The 14,357-nt window shown below is 34.2% G+C and overlaps 1 protein-coding gene across 1 annotated transcript in view; it reads right to left on the minus strand.

Annotated features, from left to right (window-relative positions):
- The window catches only part of Ccdc148 (coiled-coil domain containing 148), a 328,203-nt gene that overhangs the window by 257,539 nt on the left and 56,307 nt on the right, over positions 1-14,357 (minus strand). The gene's annotated exons all lie outside the window — the stretch shown is intronic.

The following is a 14,357-nucleotide window of genomic DNA, read 5'->3' on the forward strand; positions in this document are numbered from 1 at the left end:
TTATTTATGTTATTTCTTTCAGTCGTTATAAACATTTTAAAAACTGGGATTTTTCTCAGAGTGTTCTGTTAAGCAGTAGTTAATAGAGTGGCTAAGAATGGCTCAACTACTAGTCACCATCTCTTATCATACTATTTCATCACTCACTGAAATAGCTAGACATTGCAAAAAACATTTCCCTTGAAAGAGGTACTTTAACTTTCATGGTGTTTTTGTTTATGTTTTTAAAATATTTGCATTTGCATTAGGTACTAACATTTAATAATCAGGAAATATCACATAAAATCCATAGTTCCATCTCTTCAAAATTCATATTTTAAAAAAGGTTATTCCTTTATGAGAATAAGTGCTACACTAGCAACTTTCCTTTTCAGATAGGACATGCATTCTCCAACAACCCACAGTCCCCACAATACATCACCCAGCACTGAGGAAAAGTGTCAGTTGCCATTGATCATCCAGCTTGCACTGTTGTCTTTACAACTCTGGCCCTCTCCACTAGTTTTTCATTTCTGACCTGAATCCCATAGAATTCTGTAATTCTGCATTCCAGAATTTATAGCAGTATATTCAAGTTCTGAAGTCAGACATGCCTGACTTCAAACACTGATTGCCCAGATTATTAGTTTTGTGACTTTAGGCAAGTTACTTCACTTTTACAGGTCCACCAACTCAACAGGAGAAATAGCTAATAGATTTATTTTGTGGAGTTGTAGTGAGGTTTAAAAATATAATGTATGTAAAAAACTTTATCATATGTGATTGTAAAAAGTGGAAATAATTGTTAACTATTACTATGATGATAATGACGAGTACTACAACTACTATTGCTGCAGCTAGTTCTACAGTTCTACCACTGCAAATGCTAAATATTACCAAAATACTCCTATTATTAGTTGAAAAGGGTAAATCCTCAAGGGTAAATGGTTATCTTCAATCTTGTCTCTGCTTTCTTAAACTGGAAATTGAGGTTCACTTGGAAAGCCTAAAGAATATGGAACTTTTCAAAAGTGGGACAGAGCAGTTCTTATATGCTGCTGACCACAAGTACAGGGAGGTAGGCTACAGAAAAGAAATGAGAAAGCTCCCACTTCCAAGGTAGAAATTCACCCACCAGCCAGACCCACAATCAAGCCCCAGTGAAAAAGGGAAGAATTTGTCTCAAAATCCCTGTAAGAAATGTTTCAGATAAACCAACCCAGAAGAAAAAAAAAACTAGAGTGAGCAGAAGATAAGGAACCTAAGGACCTAAAGTCAGAAAGCTTCAGAGGGGCTTGGGAGGTGTCCACATGGTGATGCTGACTTGGGTAAGACAAATCCCTTCTCTGTGGGATGAAGATTGAAGCAGAATGGAGACACAGAGGAAATGGTGTGCAAACTGTGGCCAGAGCAGAATAGCCCAGACTTGAGCTAGAGAACTCAAAGACTAGAAGAGCAAAATGATCCTGTAGACAGTGAGAATTCCACCATGTGTAACAGCACACAGTCCAAAAGTACTTCTCCTTGGTGTTTCCACAAAGTGAAGAAAAACAACTGGACTATGTACCTAATAACCCCAAGCCAGGACATAGATCACCAGCACAACAACTAACATCTATCTTTTACAAAGTACTTTCAGAGTTATTACATGATACCACACTAGCCCTATGAGGTATTGCTCTCCTATTTTACAGATAAAGAATGAAAAGATTATGTCAATTATTTAAAGGCACAAACCCCTTTAAATGGTGTGGAGTTCTAGGCTTACTTCTGAAATCAAATATTTTGCACTGTTCATCACATGTACAGAACTTGCTCTTTGTTCACCACATAGTTTCAAAGTTTGGTTTTTCCTGAATAATTTCCTTAAAGTAGTTCTGTTTTGTTGTTTGGTTTTTACTTTTAATGCAGTTCTGCCACAGATAGTGGAAAAGGTATATTCATACCTGGATCAGCATAGCCAAGGAGATTAATTTCCTTGGGGTATCAAGCATAGAGTTACCAACAGTTCCACCACAGAATGGAGTAACCCCAATTCCAGTGCTACTAGCCCAGCCCCCAGACCACTACTGTTGAGGACTGTTATGTGTTACATTTCCATGAGAGATTTATAATAGCTTTACCCAAAATATCATCCTTCTCTCAATGGATATATTAATCTTATATTATTCTGGTAGAAATGAAGGATTACAGTCAAGAAGAGACTTTTTAAAAAGTTGTAAAAAATATAACTCAAAGGAATATTCTCTGCCAGGATTTAGAAGTTACCTATTTAGATAATACAATTTTGCCAAGGTCTTTTCAGCTAATATTATGTTTTCAACACAGATTAAAAAGTAAAATGTACTATCTCAAACTAGGTAATATCTTTTTTGGGGGGTGGGGGTGTCATGTGATTTTGCTTTAAGAGATTTTCCAGAGCTGAGAATAGAACATGTCTCTAAGGCTCCCAGTCTACTGAGCTAAACAATGTGGCTTCTTCATTTTAAAATGGTCTGTTTTGAAATGAACGAATCTTAACACTTCATCAAGCTAAGAAAAGAAACAAAAGAAGAAAAAAAGAAAACAGTCTCATAGACCAGAGAAAAAGCTGGGGTAAGTCTGAAGATGCAGAAGCTGAAGTCGCTCATAAGACTGCCAAGCTGAATTAAATCAATTGATTCAATATTTTTTAATCAAACAGAAGGGCCACACATAATTTTTTTCTTTCTTGTTCTGACCCAAAGCCTGTGCTTCAAAGTAGCATAATAAAATTTCTGTTGAATTCAATGATATATAATAAATTAAGAGATGTTAATATTTCATGATAGAGATTTTCAGAGTTCAGTTTGCAAGATTATAAGACTAGATAGTGTACATCCAGATAGCAGATACCTTAACAAACCGTACCTACACATATCTTCTCTCCAGAAGGCACAGAGGACTGATTTCAACTACTGCAGGCATGCGTATATCCACAACACATAGAAAATATCTACTATATCAACCATACTAAAAGAGCATATTTTTAGTACTGACCTTTATCAGAATTGAACAATGAAGTTGTTCACAAACCTGACAGAGAGCAGCTTTTCCAAAGTGAAACAGTGAACCACTGTCCCTAATACACCCATCAAACTAAACAATCAAAAATGGCATTTAATACAAAATTTACAAAGCCATTGTAAAGCAACACTGCCCAAGATTATTGGTCCTGTATAAAAAAACAAACAGACAAAAAGCCACACATATATACAAAACACTGTTTTGTCTCCGTATGTAATTAAAAAATAGGAAAAGAATTTATTTATTTATTTAGCAGATGAATGGGCTGAATAAATTTAAGGGAATCAAAAGAAATTTAGTGGTCCCAACTCCTCAAGCTGTTGCCAACCCAATCTGGTATTGGTGGCCACAAACTCATCCCTCATGACACAATAGATGTTCAAATAGTTAGTGTGTGGATCCAACTGGCTTGAAATCAAGCCCTATCTCCTTAGTTACTAGCTTCATGACTTTGGGTAAACTACTTAACCTCTCAGTTCCCATTGCCTTTTATAATATACATATGTATATGTATAATGCTAGTTGCTTAATAGAAAAGTTATGCTATGTAAAGCCATAAAAGAAATTACATATGTAAAGCACTTAACATAGTGCCTGATAAAAGGAAATACCCCCATAAAACTTAACCATTTGCCAGGCATGGTGGTACACACCTGTAATTCTAGCTACTTGGGAAGCTGAGGAAAGAGGATTACTAGTTTGAGGCTAGCCTCAGCAATTTAGCAAGACTATTTCTCAACATAAATTTTTTTTTAAAGAACTGGAGATACAGCTTAGTGGTAGAGTGCTTACCTGGGATGCACAATGCCCAGGGTTTAATTACCAATTACTCGTCCCCCTTCAAAAAACATGTAACCATAATCATCATTGAGCACTTTCATAGAGTAACCACAGAGCAATCCAAGGTACTTTTGAGCTTAAAAGGGAGCTCTATTAGCAATATATTAGCCAGGATGGAAGATCACACTTATTGTAGTCTGTGCAGCACAGTCTGGTGATGGAATGCTAGGACCAGAAGCAAGGTCCCAATGATAGGAAACATGCAACACAAAATCATATCAGTAAATGAGGATACCTACCCACCCCTAAAGGGAAATATGAGCAATGAGAAGTAGGGCTCTCGTGAGTCCAAAACGTCCAATTCTATAATCAGTTGATGATATGATGACACCAGAGACAACTATTAGTATAAAAATTTTTCAACATTCTAAATTCACACAGGTCAAATTCTTGCAACATCCCCTTACATAAGTCTTTGAAAGTATAACTTTCTTAAATCTGTATTTTCATAAAATATCCTTCACTATTTCTTCTTAGATTTATTCACAGTTTCCTATGTGATGTTTTAAAAATAAGTTTTATGCTAGATATTAAATTAATTTAAAAATTAGGAAAAAAGAACACAGTAGTTACCCACATTCTCAAACTAAGAGACAGTAACTTGAATAGTGCACCAGAACATTCATTCACCAGAGAGTACCAGGTTTCCTCTCAGATGTCCTTAATTCAAGCACTGTATTTCCAGAAAACTAGCCAATCCATTCTGAAAACTTGTAAAGTTCCAATCCATTAATGTTTATTTAAAAGCACTCTGTTGTGGCACACAAATACTTTCTTATATTTTTTTTGTTCTTTTTAGATATACATGACAGTAGAGTATATTTTGACATATTATACATATAAGGAGTATAACATACTCTAATTAGAATCCCATTCTTGTGGTTGTACATAATATGGAATTTCACTGGACATGTATTCATATATGAATATAAGAAAGTTATTTCTGATTCATTCTACTATTTTTTCTGTTCCCATCCTCCACCTTTCCCTTTCTTCCCCTTTGTCTAATCCAATAAACATCTATATTCCCAATCCCTTTGTTTCATGTTAGCATTCACATATAAGAGAGAATATTCAGTGTTGGTTTTGGGAGATTGGCTCATTTCACTCGGCATAATAGTCTCCAGTTTCATCTATTTATCAGGAAATGACATAATTTCATTCTTCTTTATGGATAAGTAATATTCCGTTGTGTGTGTATGTGTGTGTATACATACATATACATATATATATATATATATATATATATATACATATGTACATATACATTGTGTGTGTGTGTGTATCTCACATTTTCTTTGTATATCATCTGTTGAAAAGCACCTAGGTTGGTTCCATGGCTTAGCTATTATAAATTGAGCTACTATAAACATTAATGTGACTGAGTCACTGTAGTATGTTGATTTTAAGTCCTGTGGGTATAAACTGAAGAGTGGGATAGCTGGGTCAAATGGTGGTTCCATTCCAAGTTTTCTGAGGAATCTCCATATTGCTTTCCAGAGTGGTGGCACCAATCTTCAGTCCTACCAGCAATGTATGAGTGAATGTTTTTCCGCACATCCTCGCCTACATTTATTGTTACATGCATTCTTGATAATTATCATTCTGACTAGAGTGAGATGAAATCTCAGTGTAATTTTAATTTACATTTCTCTAATTGCTAGAGATGTGGAACATTTTTTATATATTTTTTGACCATTTTTGCTTCTTCTGTGAAGGTCCTGTTCAGTTCCTTTGCCCATTTATTGATTTTGGTATTAATTTTTTTTGAGTACTTTGTAAATTGTTAATATTAATGCCCTATCTGGAGAGCAGGTGGCAAAGATTTTCTACCATTATTTAGGCTCTCTCTTCCTGTTTTGCTCTTGATTGCTTCCTTTGCAGTAAAGAAGCTTTTTAGTTTGATATCATCTCATTTATTAATTCTTCATTTTACTTCTTGAGCTTTAGAAGTCTTATTGAGACAATCAGTTCCTAACCCAACATAATGTAGAGATGCGCCTACTTTTTCTTCTAGTAAGCCTAGGGACCCTGGTCTAATGTCTATGTCTTTGACCCACTCCATGTTGAGTTTTGTGCTGGATGAGAGATACGGGTTCAATTTCATTCAACTACATATGGACTTCCAGTTTTCCCAGCACCATTTGTTGAAGAGGCTATATTTTCTCCAATGTATGTTTATGGCACCTTTGTCTAGTATGAGATATCTGTATTTATGTGGGTTTGTCTCTGTGTCTTCTATTCTGTGTCATTGGTCTTCATGTGTGTTTTGGTGACAATGTTGTGGTATATATATACAACGAAATACTATTCAGCCATAAAAAATAACAAAATCTTGCCATTTGCAACAACATAGACAGAAGTGAAATAAATAATTCAGGCATAGAAAGATAAATATCACAATCTCACTCATATGTGTAATATTAAAAATTGCTGAAAATCGAGAGTAGAATGGTGGTTACCAGAGTCTGGGGACAGTTGTGGGGTGGGAAGGAAAGCAGGAGGTTGATCAATGGATACTAAGTTATAGTTGAATAGGAGTAAGTAGTTCTGGTGTGCTATTGCAGGGTGACTACAGATTACAATAATCGATATTTCAAAAAGCTAAAAGAAAAGATTTTTAATGTTTTCACCATGAAGAAATGGTACATGTTTAAAGAGACACATATGTTTATCTTGATTTAAACATTATGCAATGTTTGCACATATCAAAACATAACTGAGTATCCTATAAATACGTACAATGTTATAATGTATCAGTTAAAAATAAACTTACTTTAAATTAAAAAAATAAAAATATCTTAATTTTAATGAATTTTGTGATCCTGTGAGTATATATATATAGAAGACTAAATAAATTCTCTTTGCAAATAATTAAGTTGTCAACTAAAAAAACTAGCCAACAACAAGATTAAAAAGGTAGTGTAGGGAAATTTTTTTAAATTTTGCCTGTTTTGGAAAGGAGAGAAAAAAAACACATTTGTTTCATAAAGAAATACCAAAGAGATTAACTAGAAACTATTAATGATGGCTCCACATAGGTCCAAGAAGAATAGGATAAAGTGATCACAAGACTTCTTGTATACATTCTTCTTATATATCATCTTAATTTTTGATATTTAGCATTACAAATTTAAAAATTTTTAAACTATCTATTTTAAGAAAATAAAAAGACCTACAGAGACTGCCTTGATCCTAAAACTGAACAGAATCTAAATATAGGGAAAATAAAGTACTCTTTATTTTATTTATAAAATACTTCTTATAACTACACACTTTATTAATATAAATATATGACATTCACTATGTCTAACTAAAGGAAATGATCCAGACTTAATTAATTAAAGACAATCCAAATTGATACAAATAAAACTATGAACACAATTTACATTTGATCAGCAATATCTTTTGCCAAGATTCTCACGACTTTGTTACACAAAAGAAATTGTTTATATTCATCGCATTTATTGGATGGCACATTGGTTGGGTATTGTGATAGTTTTAAGTAATTTATATGGAAGAATGGCCAGGATTCATCAATCTATGAAACATACATATGTATGTATATAAATTGTATGTGCACATTTGTGAAAGAGAAAAAAGATATGGTGACTTTTGGAAATTCTTCTATGATTATTAGGGCAAACATGAACATATAATAGTTTCTGGATGTGAGAGTCAACTGGCTGAAACATCTACCTCCTTACTGATTGGTAGCGTTGTTGTGATGTGGCTGGCTGGACCAGCATCACCTTCCTCTTTGATCTCTCCCCATATATCTTTCCTAAATCTGTCTGCTCTATGACCTTCCTACCACAACACACTTTCACTTGGATAGTCTGAATCCTCGAAACAAATCATAATATTGTAGAAGTTTTAGCTTGTAAGAGACCTGAAAAGCCCTTACATAGATTCAAAGGCTCTGTTCATCCTCTCTACAGCTTGAAGATGAAACAAAAATTCTATCCTTTTAACAGAATTGATTTAGTCAGATTTGCATTTCTAAAACAAAACACCTCAGAAATTGACTTACAAAGAGAAAGAATGTATTTTTCTCACGCTTCTGGATGTTCCACGTTGGGATTGGCCCCATTACTTTGGGCCCCTAGTGATGCTGTCAGATGGCAGTGGCAGGGAGTATATGGTGGAGTAAAGCACTTATATTATGAGCCAGGAAGCAGAGACTGAGACTAGGATCCCAAACTCCTTGCAATGGCAGGCCCCCAATAATCTAAGGACCTCCCATAATGCCCTCCTTTAAGTTCAGGGCATCATCAATACTATCAATACAGCCACCCTGGAGACCACACTTTTAACCCATGAGCCTTGGGGAAAACTCATCTAAACCATAACAAGGGCTAACACATAAGGATGACACTGAGGAGAAGTAAGTGCTAAAATGCCAACTGTGCTATGCTTTCTCTACCACATGCCTTTGGGAGGGGCAGGAGGATCTGTTTGTTTTATGTTTGTTTTGTTTTTTTAATTCCAACAAAAGTGTCTGTGAGCTAGTATGATACCTGAGCCATAATATGGCATATGGATGAAAAACTAGCCCTTTTGGTTTCTCTTATACTCTTCTCCTCACAGTAAGGCCATAAAATACTACAATATACACATTCAAGTAGTCATAAAGTACACACTCTTGAGGATACAGCCAGGTAGACAAATTACATTTCCACAGAGTAATCAATGAGCCCAGTTTTATCTAGATTGATAAAAAGTGTTATCTCTCTGGAACTTTGCTATCTCCCTCAGTCTTTCTCTACTTCAATTTTTTCTGTACCCCCTCCACTCCCCTTTCTTCCCCACTCAATATTTCTTTCTCTTTCTACTCCTCTGACCTCATCCCTAAGACCTTGAAGAAAATGAAATTCTTTCTGCCTGGGATTTTGATGCAATACTCAAATGTGGGTTGAAGCAGCTCTCTCTGCGGCCATCTGCCATCCAAGCTGTTTACATCCTTCCCTGAGTTCTCATTTTTGCATTGAGGGAGGGATCGAGGGCATATGCTGCCAGTTTCCCTGGAGTCACCCACTTGACTCCAGTCTGCCCTATGGTTTTTGCTTCTGGCTTCTAGTCACCTCACCTCCTTCCCCCAGGCATCTTCTTTCTTAGAGCACATGTCTCCCAAGAGTCACCCTACCCTAAGTTATCTTTGCCTGTTTACTATTTTACCAACAAACTGTCAACATTTTGCCCTTTCTATAGATATCATCCCTCAAAACTAGAGTTGTATCAAAATACATGAAAAAATTTTTAAAATGGACATATAAGTAAAAACAGGGAAATATGTCCTATGTAACTAAAATTACACACAGAATACTGAAAAGTTATTAAATTTTTGGAAGCATAGCATCTTATAGAGAAAAAAAAAGAAGTTAAGGATAAAGTTAATATACCTACATATAGAGCAAAATTAAAAATAAAATGGGCCACAACTAAAGATTAGTTTTTAAACTGGTCCATGGCTGAAGTCCATTGTCATATGTCATGGTTTGTAGAAGCCTTGTAATTAGATGCAAAAATTTTGTGTGCTAATTTTCCTAGGAAGATTACACAGATTTCATCAACTTCTCAGAGGGAATCTGTGACCCAAATAAGGTTAAGATATTAAAAGAGAGTCAGTGACTAAAATATCAAAAGAAACTTGCTCTAAGTAACTGATAAAATTATCTAATATTCAGTCTTCATACAAGTATTAAATTATATGTTCAAATATATGAAAAAATTTCACTTATTGGAGGGAGTAGCTTGTTGGTCCGAGTAAGGTTTTCAAGCTCTATTCAAATCACCTTACACAGGATTTTAAAGTGTGAAAGTATGTGTTAAGCTTTATTGAAGTATAATTAACAAATAAAAATTATAAATAATGAAGTTACACAATGGAATGTTTATGTATTTCCATATAATATGAAATAATTACCTCAATAAAGCTAATTAATGTATCCATAAATGCACATAACCATTATATTTCTGTTTTTTATGATGACAGCACTTAAGATATCTTTTTAGCTAAGCCTATGCAACTTAGTAAGACCCTGCCTCAAAAAATTAAAAGAGCTGGAAATGTATTTCAGTGCCAGTTGTAAAGCACCCAAGGTTCAATCCCTAGTACTGGGAAGAAAAAGTATATATATACACACACACAAAATTATCTTAGCAATTTTCAAATATATAATACAATATTGTTAACTACAGCCATATTGTTATACATCAGATCTCTAGAATTATTCATCTTGCATAACCAAAACTTTGTACATTTTGACTGATGTCTCCCCATTTTGTCCTTCCCTATCCTCCGGCAACCACCGATACGCTTTCCGCTTCCATGAGTTCAACTATTTGAGATTCCACATAGACATGAATTTTCCAGTATTTATCTCTCTGTGCCTGGCATATTTCAATTAGCATAATTTCCTACAGTTTCATTCATATAGTTGCAAAAGAAAAGACAAGAATTCTTTTTTTTAAGGATGAAAATATTTCATTACATATATGTGTATATAACACATCTTTCTTATACATTCATTTATCCACAGACATTAATTAGGTTGTTTACATATCCTGGCTATTATGAACAATGTGGTAATGAAGTGATTTTATTTCTCTTGGCTATATATCCAGAAGTAGTTGTGCTAGATCATAAAGCAGTTCTATTTTTAATTTCCACAATGGGATACCAAATTACACTCCCACAAACAATGGATAAGGATTCTCTTTTTTCAACATCATGGCCAACCTTTATCTTGACTTTTTGATAAAAGGCATCCAAACATGTCTGAGGTGATATCTCCTTGTGATTTTAATTTGCATTTCTCTGAAAATAAGTAATGGTGAGCACCTTCTCATATACCTGCCAGCCATTTATTTGTATGTCTTCTTTTGAAAAATGTCTATCAGGCCATTTGCTCATTTCCAAGTTAGGTTATTTAATTCTTTGCTATTGTATTGTATAAGTACTTTATGTATTTTGGTTATTAATACCCAATCAGGTATATGACTTGCAAGCATTTTCTCTTTTTCATTTTGTTAACTTTTTTCTTTGCTGTTTTGGCATTGTATCCAAGAACTCATTACCCAGACAATGTCAAGAAGTTTTTTCCCTGTTTTCTTCTAGGCATTCTATAGTTTCAGGTCTTAACATTTGCCTCTAATTCATTTTGAGTTGATTTTTATATATTGTATGAGATCAAGATCCAAATTCATTCTTCTACATGTAGATTCTCAGTTTTTCCAGCACTGTTTTTTTGAAGAGGCTATCCTTTTCCCATTGTGTGTGCTTTGGGTAACTTTGTGGAAGATCAATCAACCATAGATGCATAGATTTATTTCTGGGATTTCCATTCTGTACTATTGGTCTTTCTGTCTGTTTTTATTCCAGAATTATACCATTTGGATTACTTAGTTTTGTCATACATTTTGAAATTAGGAAGTAATATCAGTGCTTTCAGGTTTCTTTGTTCTTTCCCAAGACTGTTTTTACCACTTGGGATCTTTTGAGATTCCACCTGCAATTTAGAATTTTTTATTTCACTTAATTAAAAAGTCACTGAGATTTTGATAGAGATTGCAATGACTATGTAGATCACATATGGTAGTATAAATATTAAACAATATTAATTCTTCCATTTAATACAGGATGTCTTTCTACTTATTTGTGACTTCTTTAATTTTCTTCATTAGTGTTTTATAATTTTCAGTATGTGTCTTTCATCTCATTGGCTATTTATTCCTAAGTATTTTATTCTATTTGTCACCACTGTACATATGATTTTTTAAAATTTTTCCTTCTTGACTAGTTCATTGTGTATAGAAATATCATTGATTTTCATGTGTTGATTTTTATGTCCTGAAACTTTACTGCACTCATACGTTAGTTCTAAAATTTGGTTGTTTTTTTCTATTATAGCTTTATAGTTATACATAAGAGTTGGGTTCATCCTGACAAAGTCATGCATGTTTGGAAATAAATGTCAGTTCATGACCTGCCTTTTCCCTTCCATTTTTCCTTCCCATCTTCCGTTTCCTCTCCCATTCTCCTTCATTTATTGTATCAGATTTCTTTGTTCTTGTCAATTTATATTTGATTGGTTCTTTATGTTATCATATCCTTCCCTCCCCTCCCCTTTCTTTTACTTCACTTTGGCTTCTGCATATGAGAGAAAATATTAAACCTTTGAATGCCTGATTTCACTTAGCATAATATCTCTGTCTCCATCCATTTACTTACTGGCAAATGCCATAATTTTATTCTTTGAATATATATATAAAAACCTGGCACCTTTCTATCTATCTATCTATCTATCTATCTACACACACACACACACACACACACACACACACACACACACCTGGCACCCAGGTTAGATGGGTCTCCCCCTCTAATAAATCAAAATTTATTAAGCCATTCACCTATTTTGGGGCATCTGGGTTGATTTCATAATTTAGCTGTTGTGAATTGGCTGCCACATAAATCTTTTTTTTAAAGTTTATCTTTCCCATCATGTGGTTTTCTTTTTTTTTATTGGTTGTTCAAAACATTACAAAGCTCATGACATATCATCTTTCATACATTTGATTCAAGTGAGTTATGAACTCCCATTTTTACCCCAAATACAAATTGCAGAATCACATCAGTTACACATTCACAATTTTTAGATAATGCCATATTAGTGACTGTTGTATTCTGCTGCCTTTCCTATCCCCTACTATCCACCCTCCCATAAATCTTGATGTGCTGTATCACTGTATTATGACAATTGTAGATCTTTCGGGAAAATACTAAGGAGTGGGATAACTGGGTCATCCCTAGTTTTTTGAAGAATCTTCATACTGCTTTCTAGAGTGTTTGAACTAGTGTGCAGTCCCAACAATGTAAAACTGTAAGCTTTGCCCCACAACCTCACCAGCATTTATTGTTATTCATATTATTTTTTAAAGTTTTATTTTCTTTCTTTTTAGTTACACATAAACTGTAGAATCCATTTTAATAAGATTATACAATCATGGAATATATCTTATTCAGACCCCAGTACCTTTCCACCCCCTTCCCTTTACCCACCTCTTGTTTTCTTCCCTCTTACAGAAGTGAGATGAAATCTGATTGTAGTTTTGAGTCACATTTCCCTGATTGCTAGAAATGCTGAACAGTTTTTCGTACATTTGTTGGCCATTTGTGTTTCTTCTTTTGAGAAGTTTATGTTTACTTCTTTTGCCCACTTGTCAATTGGATTATTTGCTTTTATAGTGTTAAGTTTTTTGAGTTCTTTGTATATTCTGAATATTAACCCTCTATCAAAGAGTAACTGGCCAAGATTTTCTCCCATTCTGTAGACTCATGCTCTTAATCATGTCCTTTATTATGCAGAAGCTTTTTAGTTTGATGGTAACCCACTTATTGATTCTTGGTTTTATTTCTTGTACTTTGGGGGTATTGTTAAGGAAGTCCATCCCAGCAACTAAATGATGGAGTGTTGACTATATTTTTCTTCTAGCAGTTGTAAAATTGCTGGTCTAATTCCTAAGTCTTTAATCCATTTCAATTTGAATTTTTTGCAAGGTGAGAGGAGTCTAATTTCATTTTTCTACATGTAGCTATACAGTTTTCCCAGCACCATTTGTTTAAAAGGCTCTCTTTTCACTGAGGTATACTTTTAGCACCTTTATCAAATATCAGAAAACTGTATGTATGTGGATTTGTCCCTGTGTCTTCTATTCCATTCTATTGGTCGTCATATCTATTTTTATGTCCATATCATGATGTTTGTTATTTGTTACTACTGCTCTGTAGTATAATTTGTTACTATTGCTCTGTAGTATAATTTCATATTAGGCACTGTGATGATTCCTGCTTCACTTTTCTTGTTTAGTATTGCTTTCACTATTCTGGTTTGCTTAGTGTTACAAATAAATTAAAGGATTCTTTTCTCTAATTCTGTGAGGACTGTCTTTGGTATTGTGATATGGATTGCACTGAATATGTATATTACTTTTGGTAATATGGCCACTTTGACTATATTGTGTCTGCCAATCCAAGAACATGGGATGTCTTTCCATCATCTAAGATCTTCTTCAACTTCTTTCTTTAGTGTCCTATAATTTTTATTGTAGAGCCCTTTTACCTCCTTGGTTAGATTAATTCCCAAGTATCATTTTTTTAAGGTTATGTGAATGAGTGTTTTTTTTTAATTTCTTTTTTTTTAAATTTTTTATTGTTGGTTATTCAAAACATTACATAGTTCTTGATATATCATATTTCACCCTTTGATTCAAGTGGGTTATGAGCTCCCATTTTTACCCCATATACAGATTGCAGAATCACATCAGTTACACATCCATTGATTTACATATTGCCATACTAGTGTCTGTTGTGTTCTGCTGCCTTTCCTATCCTCTACTATCCCCCCTCCCTTCCCCTCCCCTCCCCTCTTCTCTCTCTGCCCCCTCTACTGTCATTCATTTGTCCCCCTTGTATTATTTTTCCCTTTCCC

Source organism: Marmota marmota, unplaced genomic scaffold (assembly GCF_001458135.2).
Source record: "Marmota marmota marmota unplaced genomic scaffold, marMar, whole genome shotgun sequence".
Lineage (NCBI taxonomy): Eukaryota > Metazoa > Chordata > Mammalia > Rodentia > Sciuridae > Marmota > Marmota marmota.